This window comes from Saccopteryx bilineata, chromosome 2 (genome assembly GCF_036850765.1).
Source record: "Saccopteryx bilineata isolate mSacBil1 chromosome 2, mSacBil1_pri_phased_curated, whole genome shotgun sequence".
Taxonomy (NCBI): domain Eukaryota; kingdom Metazoa; phylum Chordata; class Mammalia; order Chiroptera; family Emballonuridae; genus Saccopteryx; species Saccopteryx bilineata.
The window spans coordinates 51,778,597-51,790,256 of record NC_089491.1 but is presented as its reverse complement, the minus strand read 5'-3'; the positions used below and the strand labels follow the sequence as shown (position 1 = coordinate 51,790,256).

The 11,660-nt window shown below is 41.4% G+C and overlaps 1 pseudogene; it reads right to left on the bottom strand.

The window, feature by feature from the left end:
* Positions 1-6,685: 6,685 nt before the first annotated feature.
* Positions 6,686-9,228, bottom strand: LOC136322844 (serine/threonine-protein kinase tousled-like 2; annotated as a pseudogene).
* Positions 9,229-11,660: the final 2,432 nt, after the last annotated feature.

Sequence of the window (11,660 nt, the reverse complement as noted above, 5' to 3'; positions counted from 1 at the left end):
AATAGTTCTGCTCAGGAAATCTGATCTTTCGGAATCTGGTGTTCTTTCCTCGTTGCCCCAGCATGTGACTAAGGTAACAGGAGAGCAGGTACAATCCAGCATGTGCAGGCGTAGTTTGGGTTTCTGGTAGGTCGAGATTCCTTTCGTTCTCTAGGGAAAGGGAAAGGAGGAGGAGAAGGAGGCAGAGCATGTTCATGGGCCGCTGGATGCATTTTCCCCCCAAGTCATTTATAGAAATTCCACAAAGAGGGTCAGAGTACACCTGTTTCCTACAAAGCTGGACTGTACTTCATATGAAGCACAAACAAGGAAATCAGAATGAGTAATAAAAACAGGGATGGTATGGGTGTAAAAACTTGGTGGAGGGAGTACATGCATTCTTGGCTTAGGACAAGCAACAACAGACCAGTGGGAGAGGAGGAAGGAAAGCCTTCTCCAGGAATCTTTTCTCATAGCTACTGAGTGTTAGGTGGGCTGTGGGGAGTGACATGCTGTGACATTTCAATAGACTCTGGCAGAAGTGCAGTGTCTGAGGATAAGAAACTGCCTACTGGGATTGTTATATCCATCTAAGCAGGTTCTCCTCTTCTGGGCCAGGTAATTCTCTGCTATGGGGGCAGAGGCTGCTCTGTGTGTGGTAGGATATTTAGCAGCATCCTTGGCCCCCATGTACCAAATACCAGTAGCATGCCTCCTTCTCAGTTGTGATAACCAAAGATACCTCTAGATATTACCAAGTGGCTATTGGGGGGCAAAATTATCCTTGCTTGAGAATCAGTGACGTATAGGTAGAATTCACTTCCCATCACAATGCCTGGGCAGAGTATCCACTATCTGAAAATCACTGACTGGGTATTACAATAGGTTTACCCTAGTGAACCAAATTCTAATGCCTGCTGCCCTTATGCACCTTAAATCTGAGAGGTAAGAAGATGAATAGATGGATGTAAACTGTCTCAATAGTTAGATGTGATATCTCTTAGGATTCATCCAGTGTCTTTAAAAAATAGAAAGCACTTTCTTCTCTAGCCAATCGCAGGAGGGCAAAGCAATCCTCATGTGAAGGCAGACCACGCAGTCCACCATCAGATCCCAATGAAGATTAAAAAAAATAAAGATATCTATTAAAAATATAAGAGGCTTTTATCACTGTGGGAACTAGTTATATCAGTGATTCTCAAATACTAGATTGTTTCAGAAGCAAATAAAACAGTTTCTATAAAACACTTAGCTGAGCCCCACCTCATGTTTCAAAATTTAAAAGGGTGAACCAGGTAGAATCAAGTCCTGTTCTTCATGGTTCTATAAAGTCCAGGAAAACACCAAATGAGTGAATACTGAACTATTGTTCTTAGAGGAATAACAGGGTTGGGTTCCCAGGAACCTCCAGTCAGAACATTTCTTTTTGTCAACCAAAATGCCGTTGACCCTATATAGGTTTGCCTGCCAACTTTTTTGTAAAACAAATCAGTCTTACCATCATTAAAACTCTGCTCTTCCACATAACCCTTTTCCTGTAAAAGACTTGCAGATTTCTTTTTTAAATTGTTTCAAAGTTGCCTTATCTGCAGAACCAGACTCTCCTGCAAGTTTAACATATTTTGTGCCTTATCGTTTTTTGAAGCAGAAGGCAGCCAAGCCAGCATTAGTGGGAAAAAATGTTAACATTTCTTGACTCCGGATAACATGACCATAAATTTCTTTGCCTTCTAGCCTCATAATAATGCCCCCCCTTTTAATTTACCATCTCATGAATCCACAAATTTAGCTACTTTTCCATAGTTTCAACATGCACTGCAGGTGTAACTTGAGCACCTCACACACAAACTGGCAAATAAATTTTCTTTTGCTTTCCCAGATGCAGGGGAATTCTACAACATTGAACTCATAGCCAACAAAAACTCCTGCCTGAATGAAGCTTCTTTGACATTTATTTTCCCCATAAGGTTAATGGCCTCAGGAACACAAAACAGACAGCACTTCAGCACTGCCCTGGGGTGACATCAAGAAAAGGCACAAAAATGAGAAAAATGGATCACTTTATAGAATAAGAGCTGAAATGAGAAGTGGATCCTGTCTTATGCCATCTGAGCTGGGAGCATGCCAGACTTCATCCAGCTATATTGAGGGTATAGATACTAATAAAGTAATAAATATGTACATTGTACCTCAAAAATTTTTTTTAACTTCTTAGTGTACTTTTCAGACAACAGAATTGTAAAAGGAAGTTTTTTAGCTAAATAAGGAGCATCAGTTGTTATAAGTTTTCAGTAGTATTTTTTTACTAAAGTAAATGTCTCTTGATTTATAATATCTCTCTAGATTTATATTGCATAATAGAAGGATGTAGTAGGATGAATAGTGAACAATCCCCCCCCCCCCCGCAAAGATCTCTTCATCCTAATTCCCAGAACCCAGAATATGTTACCATTCATGGTAAAGAGACTTTGCCAATGTTATTAAATTGAGTTTATTATAAAAAGATTATCTTGGATTATCCTAGGTGGGATTGATATACTCACAAGGTCCTTATAAGGGGGAGTTAGAGAGAAAGCCATGTGATAACAGAAACAGAGATTTGAAGATGCTACTCTGCTGGCTTTAAAAATAGGGAAGGATGGCCCTGTTGGCTCAGTGGTAGAGCATCGGCTTGGCATGTGGATGTTCTGGTTTGATTCCTGGTCAGGGCACACAGGAGAAGCAACCATCTGCTTCTCCACCCCTCCCCCTCTATCTTCTCTTTATCTTTCTATCTTCTACTCTTACAACCATGGCTCGGTTGGAGCAAGGTGGCCCCATGTGCTGAGGATGGCTCCATGGCCTTGCCTCAGGTGCTAAAATAGGTCGGTTGCAGAGCAACAGTGCAACAGTCCCAGATGGGCAGAGCATCACCCCATAGGGGGCTTGCCAGGTGGATCCGGGTGTGGGGGGACATATGGGAGTTTGTCTCTCTGCCTCTCCACTTCTCACTTAAGGAACAAAAAAAAGATGAGGAAGGCCCATGAGCCAAAGAATGCAAAGAATGCAGTCTATGCAGAAAATAGAATGAAATGAATGCTGCCCTAGAGACTCAGAAGGAAACAGCCCTGTGGTTATCTCAACTTTGGCTCAGTGAAACTGATTTCAAACCTCTGGCTTCCAGAACTATAAGGGAATACATCTCTGTTGTTTTAAGTCACTAAATTTGTGGTAATTTGTTACAGCAGCAATGGGAAACTAATACAAAGGGGAAAGATGAGGTTTAAATATTTCTATTCTTTTGAAGCCTTTGGTCTGCCTTTCATGGAGACATGGAAAAACCTTTCACTGAAGTCCCTTTTTATGTCAAAGATGATCTGCATAACGACAGAGATATTATTCCTTCTTGCTTAAATGCTACAGGCATTTCAGACTAACACCTTATTTTAAATTAATAATAACCATTTTCCAATGACAAAATTTATGTGTGATTCTTGTATAAAGTAGATAAAGAAACCAAAACACTCCTTTAACAACTCTTGAGCATCTACCATTGAAATTTTCTTCAGGTTGCTATGATCAATGCTTGCTTGGCTGAGAATCCTTAGATCATTATCTGGCCAGAGAGATGCATGTGAAAGCTAGACTAAGCACTATTAGATTCCAGCGTGTCAGTATTCCCAGCATTATTTAGTGGTTTGTGGAAACAAGGAAAAGAAGGTAAGGGTAGCTTCCTCCCTTCCCTGCCTGCGTTACATTTGGCAAGAGGGCAGGCCAGCTGGAGGACCAGTGTTCCCTGGAACTTGTGTCGTCGTATCAAGCTCTTCAAGTAATCCTGATGCATGCTCAAGTTTGAGAACCATTGGAAGAGGCTTTTATTGACATGAAAAGAGGTCCACAATATAATGAGTTAAATAAAAGCAACTTACAAAAAAAAAGTATATACAGTGTGATCCTACTTTTGAATATATTCATACATACATATAAATGTGTAGAAATAGATCTGTAGCAATGTGCATTAAAATGTTGACAATTGTTATCACTGGGTGGCAGAGGTTACAAATGACTTAGTATTTTCAAACATTAAATTTGTATTTTTAAACATTCCTAGAGTTAATTCAAATTATTTAAGTAGTTTTAGGAAAGAGTGAAACAAATATTGCCCATTGGGAAAGATCTGGCAGAAGAGAAAGACCCATCTGTGCCAGTTTCACTGCCCACTTAGGGAACATCGTCACGACTGCTGCCACAGACCACCGGTACCTGGAAAGCACCGTTCCCCTTCTCAATTGCTCAAGTAGACAGAAACAAAACTGCTTTTCTTGATTTCCCTTAGTATGGCTGAAATATTCAAAAACACCTTGCCAGTCCTGGCTGGGTGGCTCAGTGGATCAAGTGTCATCCCCATGCACGGAGGTTGTGGATTCACTCTGGCCAGGGCATGTACGAAAAGCAATCAGTGAGTGCACAACTAAATGGAACGACTAAGTGGAAGAGCAATTCGACGGTTTTCTTTTCTCTCTCTCTCTCTCTCTTCCTTCCTTGCTCTCTCTCTCTCTCTCTCTCTCTCTCTCTCGATGGAAAACACACCTTACCAAACGTACTAAGGAGATAACTGAAGGTAAGGAAGCCAGAAAATATAAGAAACAAATTTCAGAAGATGGTTTAACATGCTAGCCCAGCTATCTGTTCCATTTTCCATTTCATATTCAGCACGCAATGTTTCTATATGCAGGCAATCAGGCCGGGTCACTCCATAAGCACCAACTCCTCCAGATTTCTTCTATAACTTCACATCCCAAGCTTCACATCGGAGGGCAGGACTCGCGCCAGACGTGATAGATGAACTCATTCCTCAAGCATGACTCTTAACTTTTAGGGAGTTTGAGCCTGTGTAGATCCTCCATGCTTAAATATGCAATCACTTTGTAATAGGTGTAACTTCATAGTGACATCAATCAGCCCACATAATTCAGGGGTGAAAAATATAACTTTAATTTAAATAACTTTCTATAGAAAATCATGGCTCCCTTTTCTATCTTAAAGAAACACTGACTTTTGGTAATTCTATTAAATTTCTTAATTTATTAAATCTGTTGTTGATAAATTTCTTAATTCTATGAACAGTCCAAATAATTTTTTTTTTGGTTCTTCAGAGTTAAATGGCTATCGTGTGAGGGATATGCCTTTTTTTCAGGGTTTTTCTTCCTAATTTCTTCCCTCTCCATTGATTCTAAATTCCTGTAGTCTTCTTCCCCAGCCAATAATTAAGAGTGAGGAAGGAGTCACCTTGCTCTGCATCTTTCTCTTCCAGCCCTTTGCTGGCCTTTGGCTCTTGATGTTTCCTTGGCAGTTGTGTGATATGCAGGGTGTTCTAGGTGGTGGCAGATGTGCAGGTGCCATTACAGCATTGGGACCAGTGCAGATGCCACCATGTTACAGTGGCTGTAATTTACTTTAAAATACTTCAGCATGTGCATTGTGATACTTTGTATCAGTCTTTTAGGTTTAGGAAAACGCAGGAGATAATCTGGAATGCATAGTCCAGGAGTGATCAGCTAGGCTTGAATCAGAAAAGGTTGCCAGACAGAGGAAGCTTCATCAAAACAACACTTTGCTAATCAGCACACGAATATCAAAGGAAATTTTATTGGAGAAACTAGTAACTTTTCTGTTAATAAACTTAATTATTTGGAGTGATGATTATTCTTAGAAACAAGGTCTCACTGGTGGTGTTAAAGGTATTCAGAAGATTAAGGCTGGCTAAAAAATACCTTAAAGACACTCCTTACTCTTATATAAACAGGATGCAAGAATTTAAGAAAACTTAAAATCTAACTTTATCCCTAAATGGTCCTTAGCTTTTGGTGTAGGAGGATTTCTGAATGATTCAAAACTGAGTTTCTGAATGATGAAGGCATAGATTCTTCCCATGAAGAGTCTGCTGCCCGTGAACATTTCCTGCAGTGTGATTGCATCACATAAGGGTGCAGAGCTGGAGTCTCATTGAGCTAAGCGGACGGTATCAACTGTTTGATGACCACTAATGAATATGGGTGTGGTAAGCATGTACAGGTGACAGAATTTGGCCTATGATCACTTTCCCTGTAACCTAATAAATTTTGAGATTCTAGTTAAATCTCACTTCCTCAAACTTCTTTTAGTGACAACCCTTTTCCAGCAAAAACAACCTACAAGTTGTGTATGACTAAACTGGCTTAGATTGATTCACAACAAATTGTGTTCTTTTTTCTTTCTTTCTTTTTTTTTTTTTTTCAGAAGAGATCACCTAAACTTGATTAAAAGAGAAGAACAAGTCCAATATAGACACTGGACTAGCCCAGTAGCCCAGTCTGTATTTTCAAGTTCACGTTCATCATCTGAAGCACTGCATCAAAGACCTCCCTGAGCCTGCATGTTTTCAAGAGCACAGTACATGGAACCAGTTTGTCTTTCTTTTTTCCCCCCTCACTTAAAGTAGCCAAATGCAGTGGCCATTGACATCGGAACCTCGGGCAGGGCCTTTTTTTTATGAGTCTTGGCCAGCGGTACCCAGGGTTTCTCCTCAGTGAGAATGCTGTCATGTTGTATGGATGGGGAAAAAAGCAAGAAAAGCACCTGGAACAGGTTTCATGAGATCCACTTAGATTCGCCATATTCCAATCCCACTGCTGAACACCATTTGTCCACTTTGTGTGTTGAACAGCTGGTGACCTGAGAGTGGGTCTCAGTTTGAAGAACTGTTATTGGATGCCCCAGAAGTTGATGCAATAGTAGCTCTAGCAGGGCTCCTCGTGGAGACTGACTTTCAGATGTGAGGCAAGTTGGCGGTCACAGGCCAGCTGCGGACATCAATGCGGTCTTTCTTTCAATAGTCCGAGCATCATTGAATAAATGCCTTTGCTTCAGGTGTCACTATTGGCTTTGGCAGGGACTTCACTTGAATAGCTTTATCATAGTATTTTCTTGTAGATTGTCTTGCTGGAACTGGTTATGGCCAAAAGGCTTCCTTCCTTAAAGACGATGGCCGGAGATCACTCCCACTGTGTGTGATCTTTATTTGAACTCTTTGGTGGTTGTTTCCCAACCACAAAACACTCTGGTGGTAAACACCAATAAGTACTAGTACCTTGTGATGTTAGCTGCATGCCATCCATTGAATTGTACCTATCATCATCCATGATCTTAGAAAGACCAGAATCTGTGATTTTTATCTCTTCACACGCTGTATCATTTAGTAAAAGAATATTAACTGGTTTGAGGTCATAGTGTATGATGGGAGGTTTTATTTCATTTAAATACTTTAAAGCATTTACAATCTGCATCGTAATTGATCTGGCCTCTTTTTCTGACATTAACTTGTGGTAGTTCAGGTAGAAGTCCAGACTATTTCCCTCATAGTGTCCTAATACTGGACAAAACGAGTCAGTGTCCAGTGAATAGTAATTGTATAGCTTACCTATTCTGGGATGATCTAGTTCTTTGTGAATCTGGACTCCCTACACACCATGCTTGTGGTAATTCTCCTTTTATTCATCTCTCCATTCTTTATTTAACTGCTGAATTTTTACAGCTATGCTTCTTTGTTCTTTTAGGTCAAATGCCTTGTAAACTTCCCTGAAACCTTCCCTACCCAAAAGATGTAATAACAAATATCTGTCATTTAGCGTTGGTTGATCTTAAATTGTGAATTATCTTCATAAGGTATCTTTTTTAGTTCCTGATATTTTGATTTCTAACCCTTTCTGGCCTTTCCAGCTCTGCTTGGACCTCTGCTTCCTCCATTTTACGATGACAACCTACTCCGAGTTAGAGGTGTTCTTCTTGTTCGTGGTATTCTGCTCATGTTAACGTTTCATTTTCGCCTCTGCTGGTCTTGCTTTTCTCATTTCTGCTCATTGGTTGCTGGAGGGCTCTATTCCATGGCAGGAGGTTTCTGCTTTGCTAACATTTTCCATTGTCTTTCTATTTCTTCCCTCTGAATTTATCCTTTCCTGTTCCTTCAGAAGGCTCTGGAAGGCAAACCAACTGTTCATTGTTCAAGAAAAGAGGCTCCATGTCAGACAGGGGTAAAGTGGTCTTATGTGCTCTGATCTCTACATGCCATTTTGTCTTGTTTTGACTGTTCTATTATAAGTAGTTTCTTGCTCACTGTCACACATCAATTTAATTCTTCTCTGTATTTCTCTAGACTCTTTTGCTGTTCATTGATCGGCCACCTCAAATCACCGTTGGCTCTTGACAAATCATCTCTTCTTTCCTTCTTCTGTAATTTAGAATTCTTACTGTTTTCTAGCAAAGATATTTTTTTCTACTGTGAGGTCCGACTGGGTCTGTCTGAGCTGGATTGAGATCTGGTTCTGGGAGCTGGGGGAATGCTCAGATCCTGTAGAAGAGGGGCCGTTTTGCCGAGCTGAAACAAAGGTGAGGCAGAAGCCAGCTCCCCTCTGTGCGGGCTGCTCCGTGTGGAGCCGAGTTTTGCTAGCATCTCTGACATTGGGGGGCAGAGCTGCCTGTTCCTGGGCTACCTTCCCCCTTTGCAGCGCGGTGTCTAAGCCAGTGGTCCCCAAACCCCCAGGCCGCAGACCAGTAGCAGTCCATGGGCCATTTGGTACTGTTCCACAGAGAAAGAATAAATAACTTACATTATTTCTGTTTTATTTATATTTAAGTCTGAACGATGTTTTATTTTTAAAAAATGACCAGATTCCCTCTGTTACATCCATCTAAGACTCACTCTTGACACTTGTCTTGGTCACATGATACATTTATCTGTCCCACCCTAAAGGCTGGTCCGTGAAAATATTTTCTGACATTAAACCAGTCCATGGCCCAAAAAAGGTTGGGGACCACTGGTCTAAACCATTTTAAACCACAGAGGGGCTGGTCTACTCACCGCCCTAAGAGATGGAATAAGGAATGTTGCAGCAAGAATCGTGCAACTGGTGGAACATTGCTACCAGGGCTGGTTCCTGGCACACCTCCCCCAGCAAACTCAAAGTAATCACTAAGTTTAAGTCCCCTAGGAGTGCCTTTCCCTTGGCCAGCTTCATATGGTTCAGCTTTTCTTTTCTGGTTTCACTGGTATTTTTTTTTCTTTTTAATCAGTAGTTTCTTCTTCTTTATCACTTCATTTAAGGACCCCTTGCTGCACAAGCTCTGGAGGAAAGACTCGCTATTGATTAGCCCCTTACTAACACCAACTCCAGTGAGCCTGGACCCTAATAATTCCTGCCGTTGTGGGTCTAGGCTATGCAATTCTTCCATCATATCTAACATTCTGCTGATGTCACCACAGCTCCACGACCGGGCTGTGGATTGCTCTGCTCTTCCCCAGGCAGGCGCCTGACAGAGCCGGGGTCTCTCCTGAGCGCAGCAACCCCACCCTGGGCAGCCCCCTGTGGGCACAGGGCTCCAGCAGAGGGTGGGTAGGGGCGGTGAGCCACAGAGGCAGCGAATCCCTGGGCTTGCCTACAGAGCCAGGCACCTGACCATCCAAATTGCCTTCAGTAAGGACAAGGCACCCTTCATTCTTTTGATGTATTCTCCACCATGATCTAGATCACCAGTGAGGCCTCCTTGTTGCCTGTTGAAGTGGAGTCCTTCTTTCACAGGTCGCCAGAAAGGCATTTCAGGAGACCCACACATGGGAGGTTGTTGTGGTGTAGTGTTTAGAGGGATAGGATAGAAATGGAAGAAATTTCCTAGCTTCTCAGTGTCTCATCTCCATCCCTCCCACTGTAGAAAAAGTCCAGCCTTGTTTTCATCAGGCCCAGAACAAAGACCAGTGTCCAGACATTCTGTGCCTCTGGTTCAGTCCATGTTTCCGTCCCTGACCTCACCCGACTGGCTGGCTTCATCTGTTCCAGGCTTGGTTGGCGCTGTGCCCAGGCCCTTGTCTGGAGTCCAGCGGTTCTGCTGGACCCCATGTGGCTGCTACCGGGATAAAATGTGCCAACAAAGGGGAGAATGTGTGTTTTCAAGAAAGAGAGAGACAGAAAGAGAGAAAAGAGAGAGAAAAGGGTTCTTTGTTAAGCTTGGGTTATATTATCTCAGGCTTAGGAAGGATCAGGTGATTCTTCAAACTAATCAATTTGCCAAACTTTCTGGCTGGTGTTGAATCCTCCCCCTTCTGGGGGTCATGTGACTTTTATCAAATCCAATCCTTTTCCCAGGTTAGGCTCCACCTCTTATGGTCATCATCTTAATTCTTCCTGTGCATGCCTCAAAGTAGAAGCACATCCCCCTCGTGCCATCTTGACTTCTCCTGGGCATGCACCCAGCAGAGGAATTTCTCCTGTTGTTTTTATTCTTCTCTCTGTAATAACCCTTCCTGCCTGCTTTAGGGGATTAGGTCCTGAGGGCTGAGGATGTCCCGTGGAGTGTGTGAAGGTGTAACTTCCTAGTGAAGCAAGCAGACTTATTGTCTGATTCAGCTCCCTGGTTTATTAGGCTTAATAATGTCTGATTCCCTTTGCTCCCTTCCTTTATTAATATCTAGCTACCTACACTAACATTCTGGCTGTCTTTCATGTATCACTCAAGTTCCATTTGATCTCCCCCTATGCTATTACTGAACCATGGGGATTTTAGGGGAGGGAGGGCTTCTTGTATCTTTTGTGGGACAGAAAAGTGAATATGGGAGATATTGGCTAATATCATATATCATCTCTCTATATCTGTAACATCTACACAGGATTTAAACACAGTAGTAACAGAAGAAGTTCCCTCAATCAAATCCCCCAAATGTTAAATAAATATATCTTATAGGGAAATTTTGGAGTAAAAAGTAATTCCTTCTTTTGCTCAACTATCAAGATTTCCAAAGTACTGTCCTTGTAGAGAACTGCTACATTAATGGCTTCCAAGCTGCTTCACATATCTCTCAGGAAATCGCAAGGTTCTTCAACAGCTAGGAGAAAGGCAAGTAGTCAAGGGGGCAGACTCTGTCAGCTACCTCAGAACATGCCCTGGGCATAGCCAGTTTTCCCAGTCTGCAGTGGGATATTTAGGCTGCAGTTCAATGATATTTAGAGTATCCTTCATAAGTAAAAGCATTTCCACCAGTCTCTGACTACCAGTTGATTTTTCACTTTGGTCTCATGACCATTTCCTTGTAGCTGTCTGGAGCTACTATACCAATTGAGCTTCTGCATCCAGCATGACATTCTTTATCTCTCTGCTGTAGGTCTAGAACTATCATTTGCAAATATTTCACTAGATGTAATGGACCAAAATTGTTCAGCAGAACATAAAATAAATGGTAAACGGAAAACATATTAATTACATATTGTATTAACAATGTTGGTAAAGGTTTGTTTCATGTGTGTTTGTTTTTGAAATATTTAAAAGTTTATATTTATTTTTTAAATATTTGGCTTTAACTATATATATAACTATTTGTTATATATATATATATATATATATATATAACATGTATATGTGTGTGTGTGTGCATTTGTGCAGGTTGCAGCAAAAGTAGGCTTACAGTTGTTCCTATGGAAAATTATACAATAATTAATGAAAACAAGAGTAAACTATGTTTCACAAAGTCACAACTATATGTATCAGCACCAAAGTGGGATGTGTATGTTTTTCTGAAAAAATGGAATCTTTCAAAGATGTCTGGGCCAAGAGACAGGAGCAAATGGGAGAGGGGCAAACAGGGCATTATCTGTTCCCTAGTACAGGCTCAGAGACCA